The 11,928-nt window shown below is 38.2% G+C and overlaps 1 long non-coding RNA gene across 3 annotated transcripts in view; it reads right to left on the reverse strand.

Annotated features, from left to right (window-relative positions):
* LOC147172543 (uncharacterized) overlaps positions 1 to 4,818 on the reverse strand; it is a 100,337-nt gene extending 95,519 nt beyond the window's left edge. For all 3 annotated transcript variants that reach the window (XR_015095406.1, XR_015095407.1, XR_015095405.1), the window contains exon 1: positions 4,719 to 4,818. This is a non-coding gene — a long non-coding RNA (uncharacterized LOC147172543). The remainder of the gene's footprint in view (positions 1 to 4,718) is intronic.
* Between the last annotated feature and the right edge of the window lie 7,110 nt (positions 4,819 to 11,928).

Below are 11,928 nucleotides of genomic sequence, written 5' to 3' on the forward strand. Positions count from 1 at the left end.
TGCCTCCATACTAGTAGGAAACCAGACACGCAATACTAAAACATCATGCTACTTTGCTAAGAGTCACTCATTGGCCGGATAGCATGAGGGCGCTACATTGCTAAAATTACTCAGTTATATGAGTATTCTAATAAAAGTAGAGCTTAAGCTCAATATTCATTCGTGCAGATTATATATAATTCTGGCTGTATGTTCTGTTTGCTTGAAACAAGCACACTTGACCTCTTATTTGGACAACTGTACGAGCAACAGTCTTCATTTAATGTTGTCAAAGTGACGTTTCACATCAAGACAGAAAGAACAGGTGCTAAGACTTCAAAAGTGGGTCTTAATACATTTAAATGTGTTATAAGAGTGTTGGAAGTTGGTATATTCAGTCTCAATACTTCCGATTTTGTTGTGATAAATGGTAAATGATGAATGGAGCTTCAACTTTATACAAATACTGCGAACAGGGTTGGAGAATCCTGGTCCAGAAAACTCCTGCCACAGATTGGCTTTAGCCGCAGGTGCTTCTACTCAACTGGCAGGTAAACGAGCTTGTCTACACCTGCTAAGTGGCGGGAACTGTTGCTAAAGCCAAACTGTTTTGAGGTGAATTTATTTCTGGACCTGGAGTCCCCAGTCCTGACCGTCAACAGAAGTGAACAGGAATTACCCACCAAGCCTTTGCAATGAATAGCAAGGGGGGGAAATGTAATTGATGCCTCCCCAAATGTTTATAATGTAAATATGTGAGTTTTTCAGCAAATACTGTAGCTGGGGAAATGTACCACAAGGAGAAAAAAAATGCCAATATTACATCTCTACGATTGTACATCAATATTCATACTTGGTAGCAAAATACACAAAGCTAAATACGATAGCTGACTGGCAACAACATGCTGCAGTGCAAACATGGGTTGCGTAGATAGCAACAGAATGCTATCCCAATATAAGCTAAAGCCAAATTCATGTTACATCCATTTTTACTGTATGAAAAACCTCTTGCGACCATCTTGGCTCAGTCATCAGTTCATACATGGCCCTGATTTGCAACGACAAAAAAAAAATAAAACATATATATTAACTCTTTGACTGCCATAAACGTTATAAAACGTTTAGCATAAACCTAGGGAAGGGCGCCGAGGACGTTAAAAGACGTCCCCTATGTTTTTTTTTGTTTTTTTTTCAAAAACGGGTGCAGGAAAGCCTTGGGCAGCTGTGCTGAAAGTATCAGGCAGATCTGATTAGTAAAAGACTCGTTTTGGCCCCTAGAGGGCAGCGATGACTCTCTTTGCACAAGGTTGGATGGGCCGCCCACCGTGGGCGTCAGTAGAAGACGTGAGGCGGAGCTAGAGTGTTGAGGAGACAATGGCTGGTTCAAGCCATTGTGGCTTGACCAAGCAACCGGTTGCAAGCAACTCACGCTTGAGCATTTTTTTCAAAGACGGAAAGCATCAATCAATACTAAAAAGCGCATTGATGTCGACGATGATGATGACTCCGAGCTTGACGCCAAAGTTGGAAGCCTTGACGCGACTGTTTATGAACACGTAGTAAGCCTCACCGGCTAAGCGCGGCTAGCGCTGCTAAGGCCGGAAAACGCGCACAATAGCCGGCCGGGTACTTCTACACAATCGGACATTCGATCGGGCGATGGAGAGTTGGCATCGACCAATGCAGATTGATGATGATGATGATGATGACTCCGAGCTTGACGCCAAAGTTGGAAGCTTTGACGCGACTGTTTATGAACACGTAGTAAGCCTCACCGGCTAAGCGCGGCTAGCGCTGCTAAGGCCGGAAAACGCGCACAATAGCCGGCCGGGTACTTCTACACAATCGGACATTCGATCGGGCGATGGAGAGTTGGCATCGACCAATGCAGATTGATGATGATGATGATGATGACTCCGAGCTTGACGCCAAAGTTGGAAGCTTTGACGCGACTGTTTATGAACACGTAGTAAGCCTCACCGGCTAAGCGCGGCTAGCGCTGCTAAGGCCGGAAAACGCGCACAATAGCCGGCCGGGTACTTCTACACAATCAGACATTCGATCGGGCGATGGAGAGTTGGCATCGACCAATGCAGATTGATTATGATGATGATGATGACTCCGAGCTTGACGCCAAAGTTGGAAGCCTTGACGCGACTCTTATGAACACGTAGTAAGCCTCACCGGCTAAGCGCGGCTACCGCTGCTAACGCCGGAGCTGCACAAGCGGACATTCGATCGGACAATGAAGAGTACCCCGAGTCCAATGCATATTCATCGGAGGAGCGGGTACAGTCTGATCACGGAGAAGACACTGTTTCTGGACTACGATGCCACCATGAATGGAGTGGATAAAATGGATCAGAACATCTCCTACCACCCGGTATAGCAACTGAAGGACACGAGGAAACGAGACGTAACGTAACCGTAGCATGATCCTGATAGTAGACTTTATGGCAACACACACTGCAGCATATACTTGCTATTCCCCGGAAAAAAACGGCCAGCAAGAAAGTGTAGCTTCTGCACGCGAAGAGGCATTCGCAGTGAAACTAATCTGTTGTGCAAATCCTGTTGCGTCTCCTTGCACGCAGGGGAGTGTTACACAAAAAGAAAAACTGTCGTTGAAACATCCACATATTTGTAAATAGCACCACAGTTGCACACATTTGTAAATAGTTTGCCAAATTGTTGTCAAATTGTTACACTGTTGAATGTAAATAAACGTATTTTGCTATCAAAAAAAACTTTTTCATTCTTGGTGGTAGTGTTTTATAGAAGTAAAGCACTATTTAGGTGTTTGTGGCATCATTCATGGACAAAAAGAAGTGTCAAATTCACTAGAATGCATGAAATAATATCGTTTCACTAAAAGCTTGATTTCTCCGTATTTTGGTCCAAAACAGGCGAAATTGGGTCAAACTAGCCATTTTCTATTGTTGATTACTAAAGAACGGAATAAGGTAGAAACAAACTTATTTTTCTGATGAAAGATGAAAGTCCAATCTTTCATTTGGTAGTACGTGTGTTTCCATAGTCCAAACAGAACATTTTCTGTGGACCTTGAAAGATCAGTCAAAATGCTTAAATCGGCTGGCACTGACGGCATCCCTTTTCTGAAAACGTCTGGCAGTCAAAGAGTTAATAGAACATAGCACAAGGGAAATAACTTGTTTTGGTTAATTATTAGCATTGTTGTTGTCACTGGCTACTAATTACAAGCTGGGAAGCGAGGGGCCTCCTCCAAGGCCAACAAGGATATTGGGCACGTCCCTACGGTGGCGCCAGCGGCCCAGCCCTGTCCCTCACCGCCGCTATTAGCTTGGCGTTAGCTCCAGGTGCCAGCCGCTATTAGCCTGGGTATTAGCGTTGTACAAACTCAGCACTACCGGGATGACTGCTCTTTTGGGACTCTGAAGTGTTATTAATATTAATTACACCGTGTAAAGGACACGACCTTCAGGTGCTATGGTGAACATGATAGAAAATTTCGCGATATTGATTGGAAGTAGTGAAAGTTCATACGTAAGTAAGTTGATATGGTAGCTAGGTAGGTCGGTTGTTCAGTTGGTCTCTAGGTTGGTCGTTGTTAAGTAGGTAGATATGTAGTTAGCAGGCAGGTAGATATTCTAAACGTCAACTCACCTTGGACTTTATTAGTTACACCATTTCAAGTTTTGTTTGAACTTATTGCTAGCCTACTTAGCTTAGCTGGCTAGGCTCGCAAGATAGTAACCAAGCCTAGCGAGCAGGAGGTACCTTTTATTTCGTTAACAAGTAAACAACATCATACATTCAAGTATATTATTTGTACCTAGCTTTGCTAGTTTAGCTGGCTACACTTGTTTGCGCCACGGTGAGAAATTCTGCTTCATGTTTGTAGCATAAGGTTAGCATTATGATTAATTTCGGGAAAACGGAAGTAAATATTTCATCTATTGTGCGCAAACACGCACACAAACACACAAAACTGCCTGTCATGGTCCCTGCGGTGGTGAGTTCAGGCGTCGTGGGAGTTCCCTATTTTCCAGCTCACACAGCAGAACGGCCCAGTGAGGGTACTGCATGAGTGAAATGATGCCCGATGCTTATTTGTGCACACAAATGCAAGCGGTGAGTTTTTAGGGCTGAGCGAGCAATGTGAATTTGACTTTTATTGGACTCTGTGGATTATTTCTAGTTGTTGTGTTTATTTCTATTGTGAAAGGTGGTGGTTTTCATGAACCACTGGAGCCATCGCATTAATTAGCACACGTAAATGCGCTCATGCATGACTGAGGATACTGTGGACTTTTGTTTTTTTTAACTTGATCTAAAACAAAGAACTACACGACGACATGTTGCGAATTTAAGCAAGCCATTTTGCCTTTTTAAAGTCCACTAGCTTAATGCTAACACTTGCAAACGCAAAATACTATAGAGCCGCTATTATAGGACATCTATGTTTGCTTTTTCTTTTTTTACTCTGGATTATTTAGTTTATTTCAAGTATGCCTAGTTGAGGTTATGATGAATAAATGGCATGGAACAATTACATTAAAAAACTTAGTGTATGACAACTTATTCACTGCCATTGAAAGTAAATTGGAAACTGGATTTACTGCCAATGATTGAATTCATTAAGTACCGACCACTTTGTTTGCAGTAAACATATCTCGTTTTTACGAACTAACAAACGTATCTCACAATATACATCAATAATCATGCCCAAAACTGTACATTTAAAAAAAATTACTTACAGTTGTTGCTTTCTGTAAGATTAAAAAACTGGATTGCAGTGGATAACGTTTGGCAAATTCCAACCGAAAACTAGGCTCTGCTGAAATACAGCACTTCCGGGTTCATTCTTCTTCTTTCAAATTAACGCCGTCTCCAAGTAAATAAGCGGAATGCCATTTGGTGGTGGACAGTGGCATTACAATGCACCCAATATTCAGCACTGGAAAGTTAGACCAAAATTTTGTTCTTGACGGTTAAATAAATAAATAAATAAATAAATAAATAAATAAATACATACATAAATAAATAAATAAGTGATAAAATATAAAATATAAAATATAAAATATAAAATATAAAATAACCTGGAACACACGATTGAAGGGGTTTACTGTATACCATTCTCGACTACGTAGCCTACTGTTATTTATCCGTCATATTATCAAAACGTACTGGACTTTAGGTGTCAAATGAGCCCAAGCACGTTTAGACGAGAGTAGCATGAGTAAGTCCACCTTGATGAGGTGAACGCAGGTATGACTTTCATCCTTCCCCATCAACGTGCTGTTTAGCGCATTGTTCATCAGGCCCGGCTCGCTCCATTAACACGGCAGCGTCGAGGTGACTTTAGCTGCTAATGAAAAACAGATGTGTCCGTTTAATAGTCTTAATAGTGTGTGTGTGTGCGTGTGCGTGTGTGTGTGCGTGTGCGTTTGTGCCTCATTAAATCAGGAGGCCTGATGGCGATGAGAGGCAGCTAATGAATGAAGACAGACGTGTTTGGCGGCTTGTTGAAGCTATCATCTCCAGGTTTAGTGAGCTAGTGAATGACGGGCTGGTCAACTGCCTCAAATTCAGACGCCTTGACGGGCAGCGGTGGCTCCCTGGTTTCTTTCATTTGGTAAAATGCTGATTCAGCAGTAAGGTGGGGGTCAAGTAAAATCTTATTCTCTGGCGCACACGGCACTCACCAGACTAGGCCACACCCGCTGAAAGTTCCTGATGCTTAAGAATGTGAGGGGACAAAATACTAGCCACACATTATGTACTTTGTAGTTGTATTTTGTGTTGGGGGGGGGGGGGGGGGATCGGATGACTCAATTAATTAATGGAATAATCAAGACTAATCTAAAAAATATTTAAAAGCTCCAGTTCTAAATGTAATTAATGCAGTAAAACGTCCAACTTTTTAGCTCATCACTTTTGTTTTTTTTGTTTTTTTTTAACATCTAATCTTCTTTTGTTTGTTTTTTTATTTTAATAAAGTGGCATATGTTCATCATGCAGTGAATTGTGGGTAAACGGCAGGTGCTATCAGATCCCGGCTGAATAGAAACATGATTAGATTGAAAACTTATGAGCCGCCTTAGGGAGGGAGAGGAGAGGAGAGGGAGGGGGGGGGGGGTTGCCATAGGGATGTAGCGGGGAAATACAGGTAATCATTCCACATGCACAACTTGCCATCTAGTTGTCAACATATGGAATTGCAACACAAACGGAAACGAATACAAACTCAATCCAATATAAGAAATTAGCCAGGAAATAGAATAGATATTATATTATCATTAAAATGTAAATATTTTTATAAATATTTTGAATAATATAAATGTTATTACCGTTTAAAAATATACATATATATATATATATAAAAAAAATGAATACATTTGTTGAATTATTAATCGTATTTACTCTATACTTTCAGGTTAGCAGTCAATAATACATTATTTTACATTTTATTAAGACATTTAACAAACTTAAATTTAATTATTCCACAAAAATATCCAAATAAATGTTTGATTATGTGCAGTAAGCTTTATTAAGTCAGTTCATGAGGTACACAATCTCATATTTCCACAATTTAAAATATTAACATAATTTCTTACAAAATGTTTCCCCCCACATTTTATTTCAATCGTTCTCATTTCACTTATATTTTAATCTATTCAATCTTACCACCATTTTAAAAAACATTTTTTATCAAGTCTCTGTCAACTTTATTAGGTCAATTCATTGGGCACAAACTCCCAGGCATTTTTACACTGTTAAAAAAAAAATACAATACAGGTACAATATATTTTTTACATTTACACACATATCTCATTATGACTCAAACCCCCTCCTTCACAATTGGTGCTACATTTGCAGTAGTCCCTCTCGACCACCAGATGTCAGCAGTGCACCACTTAATAGTCCACCTTCCTGTGCTCAATCCCGGGCTGGGAAAACGAACTAAGAAACACTATATTGTACTTTTTCTTTTGAGGAGATTTGACTTGGAAAAACCGCTTAAAATTTTCCACAGTTCTGTGTATTCAAATGAAAACATTTGAATGAATGAAATCATCTTCTTAACTGACAGCCACATTGTTTGAAAGGTGCTGTACAAATGAAGTTATTTGGCCTGCCCTGATGTACGTATTGTTGTGCAAACACTAGCATCAGATCACTTCCTACATACTTCCTCGTAACTCAGAAAGGAAGCTTTCTTCTTTTCCTCAGCTCACTTAACTCATTTCCCTGCCATTGATGGTTATTGACGTCAAATATTCATTTGAACTATTTCTATTAGTTTAACATTTTTAACAAGAGTATGAAAACCTAGATTTTTTTTATTGTACATTTAGAACAGATTTAACAGAGTTAACTCGTGAGTAATACAATTAATTACAATAAATAAATACATTTTTTAATAATATTTTCTTTTTTTTATCACGTCAAGCCATTTACATTTTTTATTGTAAACAATCACATAACTTCAATAGTTAATTCACGATTAATAATACATTTTATATCTGTAATCCTAGGTTTTCATACTCTTGTTAACAAAAGTGGGAAAAAAATGTTAAACTAACAGAAATAGTTCAAATTATTTTTTGACGTCAATAGCCGTCAATGGCAGTGAATGAGTTAACGAGTCAAACCTTTTTTCTCCTTTGCACGACCGTGTCAGACAAGAAAACGTCCACATCAGCTGGCAGAAGGAGAAGTCGCCATTAACATTTAGCGGCCAGGCTCCAAACAGAGAATAACGTGGTCAGCGGAAACAACAAGCAATTATTGTGCCTCCTCAAACACACTCGTATTTTTTTTAAAGTGGAAAACACTCATTGAAAGATGCAGAATACAATGTTGCTGATTCTGCGAACAAGATTTGAATCTGACCTCACTTCAACCCTTGCACAAGCATAAACCAATGCAATTTTTCAAATGGGGAAGTTGCTAAACACGAAATGTTACCGGTTTGATGTTGTATTATTTGGAATGTGCCAGTACAATCAGGTAAAAATAGAAGAGAGGTGATCAACTTACCTGATGACTTTGGCGGTAGATTTCCAGACCCGTCTGTAAACGTCTTGTTTAACCTCGATTTCAATTCCTTCTTTTTGAACTTTTGTTGCTATTTGGAGTACAATAATCCAGCCAAGAAAACGAGTGCTGAACGATTTTGAACTAATAAACTAAGTTTGATTTGTATACCCCCTCAATATTGAGATTGTGATTTATTTAAGCAATAATTTTTTGCTCCTCTCTTGCCATGTATTTTTTAACTCATTCACTGCCATTGACGGCTATAGACGTCATAAATTCATTTGAACTATTTCTATTAGTTAAAAAAAAAATCCACTTTGGTTAACAAGAGTATGAAAACCCAGAATTTTTTTAATTGTACATTTAGAACAGATATCAAATTTGTGATTAATCGTGAGTTAACTAGTAAAGTCATGCGATTAAAAAATTTAATCACCTGACACCCCTAATTTTAATAATCTTTTTTTTTAAATAAATAAAAAATAATGGTGATAATTTGTTTCCAATTTTTTATCTTTTTTTTTTTAAAGAAAAGATTATTAAAAATTAGGCGCGTCAGGTGATTACCATTTTTTATCGTAATTAATCGCATGATTTGAGTAGTTAACTCACAATTAATCACAAATTTTACATCTGTTCTAATACAATAAAAAAATTCTAGGTTTTCATACTCTTGTTAACAAAAGTGGGAAAAATGTTAAACTAATAGAAATAGTTCAAATGAATTTTTAATGGCAGTGAATGAGTTAATAAACAAAACCAATAAATGAACTATTTCTTGAAGGAAATGACGACTCTCTCTCATAAGAGTCCAAATAAGAAGCATACCATTTGCTTCTAGCTGTTTTTTAGTCCCAGTTGAAGTTTACCGTAAATCTGACCAGAGAAAATGACATTGCATGTTCAAACACTTGAACGAACCATTTTGTCTCACCAACGTTTGCCATCTCAATGCTAACATATGACATCACTGTATTTCTTGTCTATGATCTCATCTTTGATAATATTTCATAATAGATATGAGTCTTGGCCTTGACAACTAATAGCTCTCCCCCATCCTGCTCCAGACGCATTTTTGTCCTTTGATGGATTTGAGATGTGCTTCTAAGATATTGAGATATGAAGTGCAATAAAAACGCTAGGAAGAAAACAGGCAATGCTGTACTTGTTTTATGTTTGTTTGGCTGGCGTCCAAATGGGATTTTAAATGCTGCCTTTTGAGGTGTATGTCTTTTGGAGTGTTTGACTTTTGGGGTGTTTGACTTTTGAGGTATTTGAATTTTGAGGCATTTGACCTGTTTGATGTTTGGTGGTGTTTGACCTTTGAGGTGTGGACTTTCTGGATGCTTGAGCTTTGGGGCAATGGAATTTTGGCTTTTGAAGTGTTTGACTTCTGGGGTGTTTGACCTTGGAAGTGTTTGGTTTTTGGGGCATCAGACTTTTGAGGCATTTGACTTTTGAGGTGATTGAATACTGGATTTTTTTTTATGCTTGATATTTGGAATGTTTGACTTGAGGCATTTGACTTACGTTTGTTTGGCTTTTGAATAATTTGACCTGGTGTTGAAACTTTTGAGACACTTGACTTTTGAGGTGATTTTTTTGATCTTAGACTTTTGGAAAGTTTGACCTGGAAGCATTTGAGTTGTTTGGCTTTTGAATGATTTAATTTTAAGGTGTTTTGACTTTTGAGGCATTTGAGTTTTGGTGTCTTTGCGTTTCGGGGCACTTTTAAGATATTGAGGTATGAAGTGCTATAAAAACGCTAGGAAGAAAACAGGCAACACTGATTGTTTTGGCTGGTGTTCAAATACGATATTAAAGGCTGCCTTTTGAGGTTTATCTCTTTTGGAGTGTTTGACTTTTGGGGTGTTGGACTTTTGAGGTATTTGAGTTTTAAGGCGTTTGACTTAAGTTGTTTGGCTTTTGAAATATTTGACTTGGTGCTGAAAGTTGAAATTATTGAGACATTTTAATTTTGATGCGTTTGACTTTCGAGGTGATGGATTCAACTTTTGGAAAGTTTGACCTGGAAGTGTTTGAGTTATTTGGCTTTTGAATTATTTCACTTTAAGGTGTTTTGACTTTTGAGGCATTTGAGATTTGATGTGTTTGAGTTTCAGGGCGCTGGAATACTGAGGTGTTTGACTTTTTGGGCGATGAAATTTTGTGTGACGTTCGACTTTTAAAGCGTTTCACATTTGGGGTGCGTGACTAGAGGTGTTCTACTTTTGGAGCGTTTGACTTTTAGCGCATTTGAAATCTGGAGTGTGGAACTTCTAAAGTGTTTGAGCTTTGAGGCGATGGAATTTTGAGAATTTGAGGCGTGTGACTTGTGGAGTTTGACTTTTGAGGTAACTGAATTTTGTGGTGTTTGACATATGAATGTGTTTGAATTTTGGGGCTGTTTGACTTTAAGGATGATGCTATAGCTTTTTATTTTATTTTCTCTTTTAAACAACCTTTCATTGTCTGACTGCTGTAGATGTGAAATTTTCATGTTATCTGTTAGGGCTGGCAGTAATTTCATTTTAAGATGAATGATTTCCATTGGTCAGACATTTCAAGGACAATAGCGGCCGTTTTTCCTGCCTGGAGACCACCTCTGCGAGCGTCGTCATCCTTGGGATCATGACAGCGCTCGAGCCGCCGGCAGGGCGCTTAAGTGCTGCACAAGAGCGCTCGCTTTTACTCGCTCCCAACACGTTTAGAGATGAGCAGAGCATGAATGATTCCCGGAGAAAAGTCGCGAATGGTGCGGCGCTGTAATGCGTGAGTGCCACTCACTTGACAAATAGCAGCAGGCCCGACAGAATGCCTCGGGGCAAGACCGATCTGGCAAAAGTACTAATGGTAAAAGTAAAAAAGACCCTGGTCAAAGTACAAGTACTGATTCAACTCCTTGAATGTAAGTACAAAAGTGAAATGAGTAGCTAATTTAAAATACCTGCTCCCCAGTCACACTAGTGGAGGGAAAATGGATAATTGGGCCCAAGTCACTTTTGTTGCCAGGGGTTTAGACATTAACTCATTCACTGCCATTGACGGCTAGAGACGTCAAAAATTTATTTTAACAATTTTTTATGAGTTTAACATTTTTTTCCACTTTTGCTAACAAGAGTATGAAAACCGAGAAAAAATATTGTAAATTTAGGACAAATACAAAATTTGTGATTAATCGTTAGTTAACAAGTGAAGTCATGTGATTAATTACAATTAAAATTTAAATAATAATAATATAAATAAGGGGCGTTTAATTGTAATTAATCGCATGATAATTTTAGACCTGTTATAAATATACAATTAAAAAAAAATGTTTTCATAAAAAAAATTTATTAAATGAAAATAAATGTTTAACTAATAGAAATTGTTCACATTAATTTTTGACGTCTATAGTCGTCAATGGCAGTGAATGAGTTCATGATTGTGTGTTGAGTTATGTTGAGTGGAAGGTTATTCAACCTATATATGGACTGCAATTAGACATTTCTTCACTTTTCCTTCATGAAAGATATAAAATATTTACTAATGTGTGCGATAATGTAAATACAAAGTGATGTTATATACAATAAACGTTTTAATAACGTGTTATAATGGAGGAGAAAATTCTCTGCAGTTTCCCCTTTTTATTTATGACAGTATCGCAAAGCCCTACATCATGTTGAGGCATTTTAAAAAGCTGCGTTTTAAATAAAATACTGACAGAGGGCCGTTATCATGACTTGCTGACATCACTTGCACAAGCTTCACGTTGGCCATAAAACGAAACAAGAAAGATATTTTACTGCTCACACGTCATCAAAAACCTCTTAAGAAGCCGCACCGGAGAGCCGTGGCCTTGATGAAAAGGAGCAATAAAAGCCTAAAAGGATCACAATGATACAAAGAACTGATTAAAAACAAAGTGGAACAGGTTATATTGTT

The sequence above is a fragment of the Leptonotus elevatus genome, chromosome 6, assembly GCF_054856555.1.
Source record: "Leptonotus elevatus isolate MCC_2025b chromosome 6, RoL_Lele_1.0, whole genome shotgun sequence".
Taxonomy (NCBI): Eukaryota; Metazoa; Chordata; class Actinopteri; order Syngnathiformes; family Syngnathidae; genus Leptonotus; species Leptonotus elevatus.